This window comes from Engystomops pustulosus, chromosome 9 (genome assembly GCF_040894005.1).
Source record: "Engystomops pustulosus chromosome 9, aEngPut4.maternal, whole genome shotgun sequence".
Lineage (NCBI taxonomy): Eukaryota > Metazoa > Chordata > Amphibia > Anura > Leptodactylidae > Engystomops > Engystomops pustulosus.
This window is the reverse complement of record NC_092419.1, coordinates 61,744,457-61,764,226: the sequence shown is the minus strand read 5'-3', so window position 1 is coordinate 61,764,226 and position 19,770 is coordinate 61,744,457. Positions and strand designations below refer to the sequence as shown.

General features: G+C 44.8%; 1 pseudogene; it reads right to left on the bottom strand.

The window, feature by feature from the left end:
* Positions 1–6,472: 6,472 nt before the first annotated feature.
* LOC140098487 (5S ribosomal RNA) lies at positions 6,473–6,590 on the bottom strand (annotated as a pseudogene).
* Positions 6,591–19,770: the final 13,180 nt, after the last annotated feature.

Here is a 19,770-nt window from a genome sequence, read left to right as displayed (position 1 = left end):
ACCTTCTTTTATTATCTCATAGAGAAACTAACACAATTTTCAGGTTCAAAAAGGTCAACGGAACTTGGGATTCCCAGCCAGTCTCCCATGCTGGTACTTGCCAAGCCTTAAGCTGCATTGCTGCTGCGATCTGACGAGAGCAGGCACATTCAGCTTAGAATGGCCATTGACAGCAGTTGTTCAATTTGAACCTTCTTCTACTATCTCATATAGAAACTAACACAATTTTCAGGTTCAAAAAGGTCACCAGAACTTGGGATTTCAAGCCAGTCTCCCATGCTGGTACTTGCCAAGCCTTAAGCTGCATTGCTGCTGCAATCTGACAATAGCAGGCACATTCAGCTTAGAATAGCCGTTGACAGCAGCTGTTAAATTTGAACCTTCTTTTGCTATCTCATAGAGAAACTAACACAATTTTCAGGTTCAAAAAGGTCACCAAATCTTGGGATTCCAAGCCAGTCTCCCATGCTGGTACTTGCCAAGCCTTAAGCTGCATCGCTGCTGCGATCTGACAAGAGCACGCACATTCAGCTTAGAATGGCCGTTGACAGACACTGTTCAATTTGAACCTTCTTTTACTATCTCATAGAGAAACTAACACATTTTCAGGTTCAAAAAGGTCAACAGAACTTGGGATTCCCAGCCAGTCTCCCATGCTGGTACTTGCCAAGCCTTAAGCTGCATTGCTGCTGCGATCTGACAAGAGCAGGCACATTCAGCTTAGAATGGCCGTTGACAGCAGCTGTTCAATTTGAACCTTCTTTTACTATCTCATAGAGAAACTAACACAATTTTTAGGTTCAAAAAGGTCAACGGAACTTGGGATTCCCAGCCAGTCTCCCATGCTGGTACTTGCCAAGCCTTAAGCTGCATTGCTGCTGCGATCTGACGAGAGCAGGCATATTCAGCTTAGAATGGCCGTTGAGAGAAGATGTTCAATTTGAACCTTCTTTTACTATCTCATAGAGAAACTAACACATTTTCAGGTTCAAAAAGGTCAACAGAACTTGGAATTCCCAGCCAGTCTCCCATGCTGGTACTTGCCAAGCCTTAAGCTGCATTGCTGCTGCGATCTGACGAGAGTAGGCACATTCAGCTTAGAATGGCCGTTGACAGCAGCTGTACAATTTGAACCTTCTTTTGCTATCTCATAGAGAAACTAACACAATTTTCAGGTTAAAAAAGGTCAACGGAACTTGGGATTCCCAGCCAGTCTCCCATGCTGGTACTTGCCAAGCCTTAAGCTGCATCGCTGCTGCGATCTGACAAGAGCACACACATTCAGCTTAGAATGGCCGTTGACAGAAGTTGTTCAATTTGAACCTTCTTCTACTATCTCATAGAGAAACTAACACAATTTTCAGGTTCAAAAAAGTCACCAGAACTTGGGATTCCCAGCCAGTCTCCCATGCTGGTACTTGCCAAGCCTTAAGCTGCATCGCTGCTGCGATCTGACAAGAGCACGCACATTCAGCTTAGAATGGCCGATGACAGCAGCATTTCAAATTGAACCTTCTTTTACTATCTCATAGAGAAACTAAAACAATTTTCAAGTTCAAAAAGGTCAACAGAACTTGGGATTCCCAGCCAGTCTCCCATGCTGGTACTTGCCGAGCCTTAAGCTGCATCGCTGCTGCGATCTGACAAGAGCACGCACATTCAACTTAAAATGGCCGTTGACAGCAGCTGTTTAATTTGAACCTTCTTTTGCTATCTCATAGAGAAACTAACACAATTTTCAGGTTAAAAAAGGTCAACGGAACTTGGGATTCCCAGCCAGTCTCCCATGCTGGTACTTGCCAAGCCTTAAGCTGCATTGCTGCTGCGATCTGACGAGAGGAGGCACATTCAGCTTAGAATGGCCGTTGACAGCAGCATTTCAAATTGAACCTTCTTTTACTATCTCATAGAGAAACTAAAACAATTTTCAAGTTCAAAAAGGTCAACGGAACTTGGGATTCCCAGCCAGTCTCCCATGCTGGTACTTGCCAAGCCTTAAGCTGCATTGCTGCTGCGATCTGACGAGAGCAGGCACATTCAGCTTAGAATGGCTGTTGACAGCAGCTGTTCAATTTGAACCTTCTTTTACTATCTCATAGAGAAACTAACACAATTTTCAGGTTCAAAAAGGTCAACAGAACTTGGGATTCCCAGCCAGTCTCCCATGCTGGTACTTGCCAAGCCTTAAGCTGCATTGCTGCTGCGATCTGACGAGAGTAGGCACATTCAGCTTAGAATGGCCGTTGACAGCAGCTGTTCAATTTGAACCTTCTTTTGCTATCTCATAGAGAAACTAACACAATTTTCAGGTTCAAAAAGGTCAACAGAACTTGGGATTCCCAGCCAGTCTCCCATGCTGGTACTTGCCAAGCCTTAAGCTGCATTGCTGCTGCGATCTGACGAGAGTAGGCACATTCAGCTTAGAATGGTCGTTGACAGCAGCTGTTCAATTTGAACCTTCTTTTGCTATCTCATAGAGAAACTAACACAATTTTCAGGTTCAAAAAGGTCAACAGAACTTGGGATTCCCAGCCAGTCTCCCATGCTGGTACTTGCCAAGCCTTAAGCTGCATTGCTGCTGCGATCTGACGAGAGTAGGCACATTCAGCTTAGAATGGCCGTTGACAGCAGCTGTTCAATTTGAACCTTCTTTTGCTATCTCATAGAGAAACTAACACAATTTTCAGGTTAAAAAAGGTCAACGGAACTTGGGATTCCAAGGCAGTCTCCCATGCTGGTACTTGCCAAGCCTTAAGCTGCATCGCTGCTGCGATCTGACAAGAGCACGCACATTCAGCTTCGAATGGCCTTTGACAGCAGCTGTTCAATTTGAATCTTCTTTTACTATCTCATAGAGAAACTAACACATTTTCAGGTTCAAAAAGGTCAACAGAACTTGGGATTCCCAGCCAGTCTCCCATGCTGGTACTTGCCAAGCCTTAAGCTGCATTGCTGCTGCGATCTGACAAGATCAGGCACATTCAGCTTAGAATGGCCGTTGAAAGCAGCTGTTCAATTTGAACCTTCTTTTACTATCTCATAGAGAAACTAACACAATTTTCAGGTTCAAAAAGGTCAACGGAACTTGGGATTCCCAGCCAGTCTCCCATGCTGGTACTTGCCAAGCCTTAAGCTGCATTGCTGCTGCGATCTGACGAGAGCAGGCACATTCAGCTTAGAATGGCCATTGACAGCAGCTGTTCAATTTGAACCTTCTTTTACTATCTCATAGAGAAACTAACACATTTTCAGGTTCAAAAAGGGCAACAGAACTTGGAATTCCCAGCCAGTCTCCCATGCTGGTACTTGCCAAGCCTTAAGCTGCATTGCTGCTGCGATCTCACGAGAGCAGGCACATTCAGCTTAGAATGGCCGTTGACAGCAGCTGTTCAATTTGAACCTTCTTTTATTATCTCATAGAGAAACTAACACAAATTTCAGGTTCAAAAAGGTCAACATAACTTGGGATTCCCAGCCAGTCCCCCATGCTGGTACTTGCCAAGCCTTAAGCTGCATTGCTGCTGTGATCTGACGAGAGCAGGCACATTCAGCTTAGAATGGCCATTGACAGCAGCCGTTCAATTTGAACCTTCTTTTACTATCTCATAGAGAAAATAACTCAATTTTCAGGTTCAAAAAGGTCAACAGATCTTGGGATTCCTACCCAGTCTCCCATGCTGGTACTTGCCAAGCCTTAAGCTGCATTGCTGCTGCAATCTGACGAGAGCAGGCACATTCAGCTTAGAATGGCCGTTGACAGCAGCTGTTCAATTTGAACCTTCTTTTACTATCTCATAGAGAAACTAACACAATTTTCAGGTTCAAAAAGGTCAACGGAACTTGGGATTCCCAGCCAGTCTCCCATGCTGGTACTTGCCAAGCCTTAAGCTGCATTGCTGCTGCGATCGGACGAGAGCAGGCACATTCAGCTTAGAATGGCCGTTGACAGCAGCTGTTCAATTTGAACCTTCTTTTACTATCTCATAGAGAAACTATCACAATTTTCAGGTTCAAAAAGGTCAACGGAACTTGGGATTCCCAGCCAGTCTCCCATGCTGGTACTTGCCAAGCCTTAAGATGCATTGCTGCTGCGATCTGACGAGAGCAGGCACATTCAGCTTAGAATGGCCGTTGACAGCAGCTGTTCAATTTGAACCTTCTTTTGCTATCTCATAGAGAAACTAACACAATTTTCAGGTTCAAAAAGGTCAACGGAACTTGGGATTCCCAGCCAGTCTCCCATGCTGGTACTTGCCAAGCCTTAAGCTGCATCGCTGCTGCGATCTGACAAGAGCATGCACATTCAGCTTAGAATGGCCGTTGACAGCAGCTGTTCAATTTGAACCTTCTTTTACTATCTCATAGAGAAACTAAAACAATTTTCAGGTTCAAAAAGGTCAAGGGAACTTGGGATTCCCAGCCAGTCTCCCATGCTGGTACTTGCCAAGCCTTAAGCTGCATTGCTGCTGTGATCTGATGAGAGGAGGCACATTCAGCTTAGAATGGCCGTTGACAGCAGCATTTCAAATTGAACCTTCTTTTACTATCTCATAGAGAAACTAAAACAATTTTCAAGTTCAAAAAGGTCAACAGAACTTGGGATTCCCAGCCAGTCTCCCATGCTGGTACTTGCCAAGCCTTAAGCTGCATCGCTGCTGCGATCTGACAAGAGCACGCACATTCAGCTTAGAATGGCCGTTGACAGCAGCTGTTCAATTTGAACCTTCTTTTACTATCTCATAGAGAAACTAACACAATTTTCAGGTTCAAAAAGGTCAACAGAACTTGGGATTCCCAGCCAGTCTCCCATGCTGGTACTTGCCAAGCCTTAAGCTGCATTGCTGCTGCGATCTGACGAGAGTAGGCACATTCAGCTTAGAATGGCCGTTGACAGCAGCTGTTCAATTTGAACCTTCTTTTGCTATCTCATAGAGAAACTAACACAATTTTCAGGTTAAAAAAGGTCAACGGAACTTGGGATTCCAAGGCAGTCTCCCATGCTGGTACTTGCCAAGCCTTAAGCTGCATCGCTGCTGCGATCTGACAAGAGCACGCACATTCAGCTTCGAATGTCCTTTGACAGCAGCTGTTCAATTTGAATCTTCTTTTACTATCTCATAGAGAAACTAACACATTTTCAGGTTCAAAAAGGTCAACAGAACTTGGGATTCCCAGCCAGTCTCCCATGCTGGTACTTGCCAAGCCTTAAGCTGCATTGCTGCTGCGATCTGACAAGAGCAGGCACATTCAGCTTAGAATGGCCGTTGAAAGCAGCTGTTCAATTTGAACCTTCTTTTACTATCTCATAGAGAAACTAACACAATTTTCAGGTTCAAAAAGGTCAACGGAACTTGGGATTCCCAGCCAGTCTCCCATGCTGGTACTTGCCAAGCCTTAAGCTGCATTGCTGCTGCGATCTGACGAGAGCAGGCACATTCAGCTTAGAATGGCCGTTGACAGCAGCTGTTCAATTTGAACCTTCTTTTACTATCTCATAGAGAAACTAACACATTTTCAGGTTCAAAAAGGTCAACAGAACTTGGAATTCCCAGCCAGTCTCCCATGCTGGTACTTGCCAAGCCTTAAGCTGCATTGCTGCTGCGATCTCACGAGAGCAGGCACATTCAGCTTAGAATGGCCGTTGACAGCAGCAGTTCAATTTGAACCTTCTTTTATTATCTCATAGAGAAACTAACACAATTTTCAGGTTCAAAAAGGTCAACAGATCTTGCGATTCCTACCCAGTCTCCCATGCTGGTACTTGCCAAGCCTTAAGCTGCATTGCTGCTGCAATCTGACGAGAGCAGGCACATGCAGCTTAGAATGGCCGTTGACAGCAGCTGTTCAATTTGAACCTTCTTTTACTATCTCATAGAGAAACTAACACAATTTTCAGGTTCAAAAAGGTCAACGGAACTTGGGATTCCCAGCCAGTCTCCCATGCTGGTACTTGCCAAGCCTTAAGCTGCATTGCTGCTGCGATCTGACGAGAGCAGGCACATTCAGCTTAGAATGGCCGTTGACAGCAGCTGTTCAATTTGAACCTTCTTTTACTATCTCATAGAGAAACTATCACAATTTTCAGGTTCAAAAAGGTCAACGGAACTTGGGATTCCCAGCCAGTCTCCCATGCTGGTACTTGCCAAGCCTTAAGATGCATTGCTGCTGCGATCTGACGAGAGCAGGCACATTCAGCTTAGAATGGCCGTTGACAGCAGCTGTTCAATTTGAACCTTCTTTTACTATCTCATAGAGAAACTAACACATTTTCAGGTTCAAAAAGGTCAACGGAACTTGGAATTCCCAGCCAGTCTCCCATGCTGATACTTGCCAAGCCTTAAGTTGCATTGCTGCTGCGATCTGACGAGAGCAGGCAAATTCAGCTTAGAATGGCTGTTGACAGCAGCTGTTCAATTTGAACCTTCTTTTACTATCTCATAGATAAACTAACACAATTTTCAGGTTAAAAAAGGTCAACAGAACTTGGGATTCCCAGCCAGTCTCCCATGCTGGTACTTGCCAAGCCTTAAGCTGCATTGCTGCTGCGATCTGACGAGAGCAGGCGCATTCAGCTTAGAATGGCCGTTGACAGCAGCTGTTCAATTTGAACCTTCTTTTGCTATCTCATAGAGAAACTAACACAATTTTCAGGTTCAAATAGGTCAACGGAACTTGGGATTCCCAGCCAGTCTCCCATGCTGGTACTTGCCAAGCCTTAAGCTGCATCGCTGCTGCGATCTGACAAGAGCACACACATTCAGCTTAGAATGGCCGTTGACTGCAGTTGTTCAATTTGAACCTTCTTCTACTATCTCATAGAGAAACTAACACAATTTTCAGGTTCAAAAAAGTCACCAGAACTTGGGATTCCCAGCCAGTCTCCCATGCTGGTACTTGCCAAGCCTTAAGCTGCATCGCTGCTGCGATCTGACAAGAGCACGCACATTCAGCTTAGAATGGCCGTTGACAGCAGCTGTTCAATTTGAACCTTCTTTTACTATCTCATAGAGAAAATAACTCAATTTTCAGGTTCAAAAAGGTCAACGGATCTTGGGATTCCTACCCAGTCTCCCATGCTGGTACTTGCCAAGCCTTAAGCTGCATTGCTGCTGCGATCTGACGAGAGCAGGCACATTCAGCTTAGAATGGCCGTTGACAGCAGCTGTTCAATTTGAACCTTCTTTTACTATCTCATATAGAAACTAACACAATTTTCAGGTTAAAAAAGGTCAACAGAACTTGGGATTCCCAGCCAGTCTCCCATGCTGGTACTTGCCAAGCCTTAAGCTGCATTGCTGCTGCGATCTGACGAGAGCAGGCACATTCAGCTTAGAATTGCTGTTGACAGCAGCTGTTCAATTTGAACCTACTTTTACTATCTCATAGAGAAACTAACACAATTTTCAGGTTCATAAAGGTCAACAGAACTTGGGATTCCCAGCCAATCTCCCATGCTGGTACTTGCCAAGCCTTAAGCTGCATCGCTGCTGCGATCTGAAAAGAGCACACACATTCAGCTTAGAATGGCAGTTGACAGCAGTTGTTCAATTTGAACCTTCTTCTACTATCTCATAGAGAAACTAACACAATTTTCAGGTTCAAAAAGGTCACCAGAACTTGGGTTTTTCAGCCAGTCTCCCATGCTGGTATTTGCCAAGCCTTAAACTGCATCGCTGCTGCGATCTGACAAGAGCACGCACATTCCGCTTAGAATGGCCGTTGACAGCAGTTTTTCAATTTGAACCTTCTTTTACTATCTCATAGAGAAACTAACACATTTTCAGGTTCAAAAAGGTCAACGGAACTTGGAATTCCCAGCCAGTCTCCCATGCTGGTACTTGCCAAGCCTTAAGTTGCATTGCTGCTGCGATCTGACGAGAGCAGGCAAATTCAGCTTAGAATGGCCGTTGACAGCAGCTGTTCAATTTGAACCTTCTTTTACTATCTCATATAGAAACTAACACAATTTTCAGGTTAAAAAAGGTCAACAGAACTTGGGATTCCCAGCCAGTCTCCCATGCTGGTACTTGCCAAGCCTTAAGCTGCATTGCTGCTGCGATCTGACGAGAGCAGGCACATTCAGCTTAGAATGGCCATTGACAGCAGCTGTTCAATTTGAACCTTCTTTTACTATCTCATAGAGAAACTAACACAATTTTCAGGTTCAAAAAGGTCAACAGAACTTGGGATTCCCAGCCAGTCTCCCATGCTGGTACTTGCCAAGCCTTAAGCTGCATCGCTGCTGCGATCTGACAAGAGCACACACATTCAGCTTAGAATGGCCGTTGACAGCAGTTGTTCAATTTGAACCTTCTTCTACTTTCTCATAGAGAAACTAACACAATTTTCAGGTTCAAAAAGGTCACCAGAACTTGGGATTCCCAGCCAGTCTCCCATGCTGGTATTTGCCAAGCCTTAAGCTGCATTGCTGCTGCGATCTGACCAGAGCACGCACATTCCGCTTAGAATGGCCGTTGACAGCAGCTATTCAATTTGAACCTTCTTTTACTATCTCATAGAGAAACTAACACAATTTTCAGGTTCAAAAAGGTCAACGGAACTTGGGATTCCCAGCCAGTCTCCCATGCTGGTACTTGCCAAGCCTTAAGCTGCATTGCTGCTGCGATCTGACGAGAGCAGGCACATTCAGCTTAGAATGGCCATTGACAGCAGCTGTTCAATTTGAACCTTCTTTTACTATCTCATAGAGAAACTAACACAATTTTCAGGTTCAAAAAGGTCAACGGAACTTGGGATTCCCAGCCAGTCTCCCATGCTGGTACTTGCCAAGCCTTAAGCTTCATTGCTGCTGCGATCTGACGAGAGCAGGCACATTCAGCTTAGAATGGCCGTTGACAGCAGCTGTTCAATTTGAACCTTCTTTAACTATCTCATAGAGAAACTAACACAATTTTCAGGTTAAAAAAGGTCAACAGAACTTGGGATTCCCAGCCAGTCTCCCATGCTGGTACTTGCCAAGCCTTAAGCTGCATTGCTGCTGCGATCTGACGAGAGCAGGCACATTCAGCTTAGAATGGCCATTGACAGCAGCTGTTCAATTTGAACCTTCTTTTACTATCTCATAGAGAAACTAACACAATTTTCAGGTTCAAAAAGGTCAACAGAACTTGGGATTCCCAGCCAGTCTCCCATGCTGGTACTTGCCAAGCCTTAAGCTGCATCGCTGCTGCGATCTGACAAGAGCACACACATTCAGCTTAGAATGGCCGTTGACAGCAGTTGTTCAATTTGAACCTTCTTCTACTTTCTCATAGAGAAACTAACACAATTTTCAGGTTCAAAAAGGTCACCAGAACTTGGGATTCCCAGCCAGTCTCCCATGCTGGTATTTGCCAAGCCTTAAGCTGCATTGCTGCTGCGATCTGACCAGAGCACGCACATTCCGCTTAGAATGGCCGTTGACAGCAGCTTTTCAATTTGAACCTTCTTTTACTATCTCATAGAGAAACTAACACAATTTTCAGGTTCAAAAAGGTCAACGGAACTTGGGATTCCCAGCCAGTCTCCCATGCTGATACTTGCCAAGCCTTAAGTTGCATTGCTGCTGCGATCTGACGAGAGCAGGCAAATTCAGCTTAGAATGGCTGTTGACAGCAGCTGTTCAATTTGAACCTTCTTTTACTATCTCATAGATAAACTAACACAATTTTCAGGTTAAAAAAGGTTAACAGAACTTGGGATTCCCAGCCAGTCTCCCATGCTGGTACTTGCCAAGCCTTAAGCTGCATTGCTGCTGCGATCTGACGAGAGCAGGCGCATTCAGCTTAGAATGGTTGTTGACAGCAGCTGTTCAATTTGAACCTTCTTTTGCTATCTCATAGAGAAACTAACACAATTTTCAGGTTCAAATAGGTCAACGGAACTTGGGATTCCCAGCCAGTCTCCCATGCTGGTACTTGCCAAGCCTTAAGCTGCATCGCTGCTGCGATCTGACAAGAGCACACACATTCAGCTTAGAATGGCCGTTGACAGCAGTTGTTCAATTTGAACCTTCTTCTACTATCTCATAGAGAAACTAACACAATTTTCAGGTTCAAAAAAGTCACCAGAACTTGGGATTCCCAGCCAGTCTCCCATGCTGGTACTTGCCAAGCCTTAAGCTGCATCGCTGCTGCGATCTGACAAGAGCACGCACATTCAGCTTAGAATGGCCGTTGACAGCAGCTGTTCAATTTGAACCTTCTTTTACTATCTCATAGAGAAAATAACTCAATTTTCAGGTTCAAAAAGGTCAACGGATCTTGGGATTCCTACCCAGTCTCCCATGCTGGTACTTGCCAAGCCTTAAGCTGCATTGCTGCTGCGATCTGACGAGAGCAGGCACATTCAGCTTAGAATGGCCGTTGACAGCAGCTGTTCAATTTGAACCTTCTTTTACTATCTCATAGAGAAACTAACACAATTTTCAGGTTCAAAAAGGTCAACGGAACTTGGGATTCCCAGCCAGTCTCCCATGCTGGTACTTGCCAATCCTTAAGCTGCATTGCTGCTGCGATCTGACGAGAGCAGGCACATTCAGCTTAGAATGGCCGTTGACAGCAGCTGTTCAATTTGAACCTTCTTTTACTATCTCATAGAGAAACTAACACATTTTCAGGTTCAAAAAGGTCAACGGAACTTGGAATTCCCAGCCAGTCTCCCATGCTGGTACTTGCCAAGCCTTAAGTTGCATTGCTGCTGCGATCTGACGAGAGCAGGCAAATTCAGCTTAGAATGGCCGTTGACAGCAGCTGTTCAATTTGAACCTTCTTTTACTATCTCATATAGAAACTAACACAATTTTCAGGTTAAAAAAGGTCAACAGAACTTGGGATTCCCAGCCAGTCTCCCATGCTGGTACTTGCCAAGCCTTAAGCTGCATTGCTGCTGCGATCTGACGAGAGCAGGCACATTCAGCTTAGAATTGCTGTTGACAGCAGCTGTTCAATTTGAACCTACTTTTACTATCTCATAGAGAAACTAACACAATTTTCAGGTTCATAAAGGTCAACAGAACTTGGGATTCCCAGCCAATCTCCCATGCTGGTACTTGCCAAGCCTTAAGCTGCATCGCTGCTGCGATCTGAAAAGAGCACACACATTCAGCTTAGAATGGCAGTTGACAGCAGTTGTTCAATTTGAACCTTCTTCTACTATCTCATAGAGAAACTAACACAATTTTCAGGTTCAAAAAGGTCACCAGAACTTGGGTTTTTCAGCCAGTCTCCCATGCTGGTATTTGCCAAGCCTTAAACTGCATCGCTGCTGCGATCTGACAAGAGCACGCACATTCCGCTTAGAATGGCCGTTGACAGCAGTTTTTCAATTTGAACCTTCTTTTACTATCTCATAGAGAAACTAACACATTTTCAGGTTCAAAAAGGTCAACGGAACTTGGAATTCCCAGCCAGTCTCCCATGCTGGTACTTGCCAAGCCTTAAGTTGCATTGCTGCTGCGATCTGACGAGAGCAGGCAAATTCAGCTTAGAATGGCCGTTGACAGCAGCTGTTCAATTTGAACCTTCTTTTACTATCTCATATAGAAACTAACACAATTTTCAGGTTAAAAAAGGTCAACAGAACTTGGGATTCCCAGCCAGTCTCCCATGCTGGTACTTGCCAAGCCTTAAGCTGCATTGCTGCTGCGATCTGACGAGAGCAGGCACATTCAGCTTAGAATGGCCATTGACAGCAGCTGTTCAATTTGAACCTTCTTTTACTATCTCATAGAGAAACTAACACAATTTTCAGGTTCAAAAAGGTCAACAGAACTTGGGATTCCCAGCCAGTCTCCCATGCTGGTACTTGCCAAGCCTTAAGCTGCATCGCTGCTGCGATCTGACAAGAGCACACACATTCAGCTTAGAATGGCCGTTGACAGCAGTTGTTCAATTTGAACCTTCTTCTACTTTCTCATAGAGAAACTAACACAATTTTCAGGTTCAAAAAGGTCACCAGAACTTGGGATTCCCAGCCAGTCTCCCATGCTGGTATTTGCCAAGCCTTAAGCTGCATTGCTGCTGCGATCTGACCAGAGCACGCACATTCCGCTTAGAATGGCCGTTGACAGCAGCTTTTCAATTTGAACCTTCTTTTACTATCTCATAGAGAAACTAACACAATTTTCAGGTTCAAAAAGGTCAACGGAACTTGGGATTCCCAGCCAGTCTCCCATGCTGATACTTGCCAAGCCTTAAGTTGCATTGCTGCTGCGATCTGACGAGAGCAGGCAAATTCAGCTTAGAATGGCTGTTGACAGCAGCTGTTCAATTTGAACCTTCTTTTACTATCTCATAGATAAACTAACACAATTTTCAGGTTAAAAAAGGTTAACAGAACTTGGGATTCCCAGCCAGTCTCCCATGCTGGTACTTGCCAAGCCTTAAGCTGCATTGCTGCTGCGATCTGACGAGAGCAGGCGCATTCAGCTTAGAATGGTTGTTGACAGCAGCTGTTCAATTTGAACCTTCTTTTGCTATCTCATAGAGAAACTAACACAATTTTCAGGTTCAAATAGGTCAACGGAACTTGGGATTCCCAGCCAGTCTCCCATGCTGGTACTTGCCAAGCCTTAAGCTGCATCGCTGCTGCGATCTGACAAGAGCACACACATTCAGCTTAGAATGGCCGTTGACAGCAGTTGTTCAATTTGAACCTTCTTCTACTATCTCATAGAGAAACTAACACAATTTTCAGGTTCAAAAAAGTCACCAGAACTTGGGATTCCCAGCCAGTCTCCCATGCTGGTACTTGCCAAGCCTTAAGCTGCATCGCTGCTGCGATCTGACAAGAGCACGCACATTCAGCTTAGAATGGCCGTTGACAGCAGCTGTTCAATTTGAACCTTCTTTTACTATCTCATAGAGAAAATAACTCAATTTTCAGGTTCAAAAAGGTCAACGGATCTTGGGATTCCTACCCAGTCTCCCATGCTGGTACTTGCCAAGCCTTAAGCTGCATTGCTGCTGCGATCTGACGAGAGCAGGCACATTCAGCTTAGAATGGCCGTTGACAGCAGCTGTTCAATTTGAACCTTCTTTTACTATCTCATAGAGAAACTAACACAATTTTCAGGTTCAAAAAGGTCAACGGAACTTGGGATTCCCAGCCAGTCTCCCATGCTGGTACTTGCCAATCCTTAAGCTGCATTGCTGCTGCGATCTGACGAGAGCAGGCACATTCAGCTTAGAATGGCCGTTGACAGCAGCTGTTCAATTTGAACCTTCTTTTACTATCTCATAGAGAAACTAACACATTTTCAGGTTCAAAAAGGTCAACGGAACTTGGAATTCCCAGCCAGTCTCCCATGCTGGTACTTGCCAAGCCTTAAGTTGCATTGCTGCTGCGATCTGACGAGAGCAGGCAAATTCAGCTTAGAATGGCCGTTGACAGCAGCTGTTCAATTTGAACCTTCTTTTACTATCTCATATAGAAACTAACACAATTTTCAGGTTAAAAAAGGTCAACAGAACTTGGGATTCCCAGCCAGTCTCCCATGCTGGTACTTGCCAAGCCTTAAGCTGCATTGCTGCTGCGATCTGACGAGAGCAGGCACATTCAGCTTAGAATTGCTGTTGACAGCAGCTGTTCAATTTGAACCTACTTTTACTATCTCATAGAGAAACTAACACAATTTTCAGGTTCATAAAGGTCAACAGAACTTGGGATTCCCAGCCAATCTCCCATGCTGGTACTTGCCAAGCCTTAAGCTGCATCGCTGCTGCGATCTGAAAAGAGCACACACATTCAGCTTAGAATGGCAGTTGACAGCAGTTGTTCAATTTGAACCTTCTTCTACTATCTCATAGAGAAACTAACACAATTTTCAGGTTCAAAAAGGTCACCAGAACTTGGGTTTTTCAGCCAGTCTCCCATGCTGGTATTTGCCAAGCCTTAAACTGCATCGCTGCTGCGATCTGACAAGAGCACGCACATTCCGCTTAGAATGGCCGTTGACAGCAGTTTTTCAATTTGAACCTTCTTTTACTATCTCATAGAGAAACTAACACATTTTCAGGTTCAAAAAGGTCAACGGAACTTGGAATTCCCAGCCAGTCTCCCATGCTGGTACTTGCCAAGCCTTAAGTTGCATTGCTGCTGCGATCTGACGAGAGCAGGCAAATTCAGCTTAGAATGGCCGTTGACAGCAGCTGTTCAATTTGAACCTTCTTTTACTATCTCATATAGAAACTAACACAATTTTCAGGTTAAAAAAGGTCAACAGAACTTGGGATTCCCAGCCAGTCTCCCATGCTGGTACTTGCCAAGCCTTAAGCTGCATTGCTGCTGCGATCTGACGAGAGCAGGCACATTCAGCTTAGAATGGCCATTGACAGCAGCTGTTCAATTTGAACCTTCTTTTACTATCTCATAGAGAAACTAACACAATTTTCAGGTTCAAAAAGGTCAACAGAACTTGGGATTCCCAGCCAGTCTCCCATGCTGGTACTTGCCAAGCCTTAAGCTGCATCGCTGCTGCGATCTGACAAGAGCACACACATTCAGCTTAGAATGGCCGTTGACAGCAGTTGTTCAATTTGAACCTTCTTCTACTTTCTCATAGAGAAACTAACACAATTTTCAGGTTCAAAAAGGTCACCAGAACTTGGGATTCCCAGCCAGTCTCCCATGCTGGTATTTGCCAAGCCTTAAGCTGCATTGCTGCTGCGATCTGACCAGAGCACGCACATTCCGCTTAGAATGGCCGTTGACAGCAGCTATTCAATTTGAACCTTCTTTTACTATCTCATAGAGAAACTAACACAATTTTCAGGTTCAAAAAGGTCAACGGAACTTGGGATTCCCAGCCAGTCTCCCATGCTGGTACTTGCCAAGCCTTAAGCTGCATTGCTGCTGCGATCTGACGAGAGCAGGCACATTCAGCTTAGAATGGCCATTGACAGCAGCTGTTCAATTTGAACCTTCTTTTACTATCTCATAGAGAAACTAACACAATTTTCAGGTTCAAAAAGGTCAACGGAACTTGGGATTCCCAGCCAGTCTCCCATGCTGGTACTTGCCAAGCCTTAAGCTGCATTGCTGCTGCGATCTGACGAGAGCAGGCACATTCAGCTTAGAATGGCCGTTGACAGCAGCTGTTCAATTTGAACCTTCTTTAACTATCTCATAGAGAAACTAACACAATTTTCAGGTTAAAAAAGGTCAACAGAACTTGGGATTCCCAGCCAGTCTCCCATGCTGGTACTTGCCAAGCCTTAAGCTGCATTGCTGCTGCGATCTGACGAGAGCAGGCACATTCAGCTTAGAATGGCCATTGACAGCAGCTGTTCAATTTGAACCTTCTTTTACTATCTCATAGAGAAACTAACACAATTTTCAGGTTCAAAAAGGTCAACAGAACTTGGGATTCCCAGCCAGTCTCCCATGCTGGTACTTGCCAAGCCTTAAGCTGCATCGCTGCTGCGATCTGACAAGAGCACACACATTCAGCTTAGAATGGCCGTTGACAGCAGTTGTTCAATTTGAACCTTCTTCTACTTTCTCATAGAGAAACTAACACAATTTTCAGGTTCAAAAAGGTCACCAGAACTTGGGATTCCCAGCCAGTCTCCCATGCTGGTATTTGCCAAGCCTTAAGCTGCATTGCTGCTGCGATCTGACCAGAGCACGCACATTCCGCTTAGAATGGCCGTTGACAGCAGCTTTTCAATTTGAACCTTCTTTTACTATCTCATAGAGAAACTAACACAATTTTCAGGTTCAAAAAGGTCAACGGAACTTGGGATTCCCAGCCAGTCTCCCATGCTGGTACTTGCCAAGCCTTAAGCTGCATTGCTGCTGCGATCTGACGAGAGCAGGCACATTCAGCTTAGAATGGCCATTGACAGCAGCTGTTCAATTTGAACCTTCTTTTACTATCTCATAGAGAAACTAACACAATTTTCAGGTTCAAAAAGGTCAACGGAACTTGGGATTCCCAGCCAGTCTCCCATGCTGGTACTTGCCAAGCCTTAAGCTGCATTGCTGCTGCGATCTGACGAGAGCAGGCACATTAAGCTTAGAATGGCCGTTGACAGCAGCTGTTCAATTTGAACCTTCTTTAACTATCTCATAGAGAAACTAACACAATTTTCAGGTTCAAAAAGGTCAACAGAACTTGGGATTCCCAGCCAGTCTCCCATGCTGGTACTTGCCAAGCCTTAAGCTGCATTGCTGCTGTGATCTGACGAGAGCAGGCACATTCAGCTTAGAATGGCCGTTGACGGCAGCTGTTCAATTTGAACCTTCTTTTACTATCTCATAGAGAAAATAACTCAATTTTCAGGTTCAAAAAGGTCAACGGATCTTGGGATTCCTACCCAGTCTCCCATGCTGGTACTTGCCAAGCCTTAAGCTGCATTGCTGCTGCGATCTGACGAGAGCAGGCACATTCAGCTTAGAATGGCCATTGACAGCAGCTGTTCAATTTGAACCTTCTTTTACTATCTCATAGAGAAACTAACACAATTTTCAGGTTCAAAAAGGTCACCAGAACTTGGGATTCCCAGCCAGTCTCCCATGCTGGTACTTGCCAAGCCTTAAGCTGCATTGCTGCTGCGATCTAACGAGAGCAGGCACATTCAGCTTAGAATGGCCGTTGACAACAGCTGTTCAATTTGAACCTTCTTTTACTATCTCATAGAGAAACTAACACATTTTCAGGTTCAAAAAGGTCAACGGAACTTGGAATTCCCAGCCAGTCTCCCATGCTGGTACTTGCCAAGCCTTAAGTTGCATTGCTGCTGCGATCTGACGAGAGCAGGCAAATTCAGCTTAGAATGGCCGTTGACAGCAGCTGTTCAATTTGAACCTTCTTTTACTATATCATAGAGAAACTAACACAATTTTCAGGTTAAAAAAGGTCAACAGAACTTGGGATTCCCAGCCAGTCTCCCATGCTGGTACTTGCCAAGCCTTAAGCTGCATTGCTGCTGCGATCTGACGAGAGCAGGCACATTCAGCTTAGAATTGCCGTTGACAGCAGCTGTTCAATTTGAACCTTCTTTTACTATCTCATAGAGAAACTAACACAATTTTCAGGTTCATAAAGGTCAACAGAACTTGGGATTCCCAGCCAGTCTCCCATGCTGGTACTTGCCAAGCCTTAAGCTGCATCGCTGCTGCGATCTGAAAAGAGCACACACATTCAGCTTAGAATGGCCGTTGACAGCAGTTGTTCAATTTGAACCTTCTTCTACTATCTCATAGAGAAACTAACACAATTTTCAGGTTCAAAAAGGTCACCAGAACTTAGGTTTTTCAGCCAGTCTCCCATGCTGGTATTTGCCAAGCCTTAAGCTGCATCGCTGCTGCGATCTGACAAGAGCACGCACATTCCGCTTAGAATGGCCGTTGACAGCAGTTTTTCAATTTGAACCTTCTTTTACTATCTCATAGAGAAACTAACACAATTTTCAGGTTCAAAAAGGTCAACGGAACTTGGGATTTCCAGCCAGTCTCCCATGCTGGTACTTGCCAAGCCTTAAGCTGCATTGCTGCTGCGATCTGACGAGAGCAGGCACATTCAGCTTAGAATGGCCGTTGACAGCAGCTGTTCAATTTGAACCTTCTTTTACTATCTCATAGAGAAACTAACACATTTTCAGGTTCAAAAAGGTCAACGGAACTTGGAATTCCCAGCCAGTCTCCCATGCTGGTACTTGCCAAGCCTTAAGCTGCATTGCTGCTGCGATTTGACGAGAGCAGGCACATTCAGCTTAGAATGGCCGTTGACAGCAGCTGTTCAATTTGAACCTTCTTTTACTATCTCATAGAGAAACTAACACATTTTCAGGTTCAAAAAGGTCAACGGAACTTGGAATTCCCAGCCAGTCTCCCATGCTGGTACTTGCCAAGCCTTAAGCTGCATTGCTGCTGCGATCTGACGAGAGCAGGCACATTCAGCTTAGAATGGCCGTTGACAGCAGCTGTTCAATTTGAACCTTCTTTAACTATCTCATAGAGAAACTAACACAATTTTCAGGTTCAAAAAGGTCAACAGAACTTGGGATTCCCAGCCAGTCTCCCATGCTGGTACTTGCCAAGCCTTAAGCTGCATTGCTGCTGTGATCTGACGAGAGCAGGCTCATTCAGCTTAGAATGGCCGTTGACAGCAGCTGTTCAATTTGAACCTTCTTTTACTATCTCATAGAGAAACTAACACAATTTTCAGGTTCAAAAAGGTCAACGGAACTTGGGATTCCCAGCCAGTCTCCCATGCTGGTACTTGCCAAGCCTTAAGCTGCATTGCTGCTGCGATCTGACGAGAGCAGGCACATTCAGCTTAGAATGGCCGTTGACAGCAGCTGTTCAATTTGAACCTTCTTTTACTATCTCATAGACAAACTAACACATTTTCAGGTTCAAAAAGGTCAACGGAACTTGGAATTCCCAGCCAGTCTCCCATGCTGGTACTTGCCAAGCCTTAAGCTGCATTGCTGCTGCGATCTGACGAGAGCAGGCACATTCAGCTTAGAATGGCCGTTGATAGCAGCTGTTCAATTTGAACCTTCTTTAACTATCTCATAGAGAAACTAACACAATTTTCAGGTTCAAAAAGGTCAACAGAACTTGGGATTCCCAGCCAGTCTCCCATGCTGGTACTTGCCAAGCCTTAAGCTGCATTGCTGCTGTGATCTGACGAGAGCAGGCACATTCAGCTTAGAATGGCCGTTGACGGCAGCTGTTCAATTTGAACCTTCTTTTACTATCTCATAGAGAAAATAACTCAATTTTCAGGTTCAAAAAGGTCAACGGATCTTGGGATTCCTACCCAGTCTCCCATGCTGGTACTTGCTAAGCCTTAAGCTGCATTGCTGCTGCGATCTGACGAGAGCAGGCACATTCAGCTTAGAATGGCCATTGACAGCAGCTGTTCAATTTGAACCTTCTTTTACTATCTCATAGAGAAACTAACACAATTTTCAGGTTCAAAAAGGTCACCAGAACATGGGATTCCCAGCCAGTCTCCCATGCTGGTACTTGCCAAGCCTTAAGCTGCATTGCTGCTGCGATCTAACGAGAGCAGGCACATTCAGCTTAGAATGGCCGTTGACAACAGCTGTTCAATTTGAACCTTCTTTTACTATATCATAGAGAAACTAACACAATTTTCAGGTTAAAAAAGGTCAACAGAACTTGGGATTCCCAGCCAGTCTCCCATGCTGGTACTTGCCAAGCCTTAAGCTGCATTGCTGCTGCGATCTGACGAGAGCAGGCACATTCAGCTTAGAATTGCCGTTGACAGCAGCTGTTCAATTTGAACCTTCTTTTACTATCTCATAGAGAAACTAACACAATTTTCAGGTTCATAAAGGTCAACAGAACTTGGGATTCCCAGCCAGTCTCCCATGCTGGTACTTGCCAAGCCTTAAGCTGCATCGCTGCTGCGATCTGAAAAGAGCACACACATTCAGCTTAGAATGGCCGTTGACAGCAGTTGTTCAATTTGAACCTTCTTCTACTATCTCATAGAGAAACTAACACAATTTTCAGGTTCAAAAAGGTCACCAGAACTTGGGTTTTTCAGCCAGTCTCCCATGCTGGTATTTGCCAAGCCTTAAGCTGCATCGCTGCTGCGATCTGACAAGAGCACGCACATTCCGCTTAGAATGGCCGTTGACAGCAGTTTTTCAATTTGAACCTTCTTTTACTATCTCATAGAGAAACTAACACAATTTTCAGGTTCAAAAAGGTCAACGGAACTTGGGATTTCCAGCCAGTCTCCCATGCTGGTACTTGCCAAGCCTTAAGCTGCATTGCTGCTGCGAT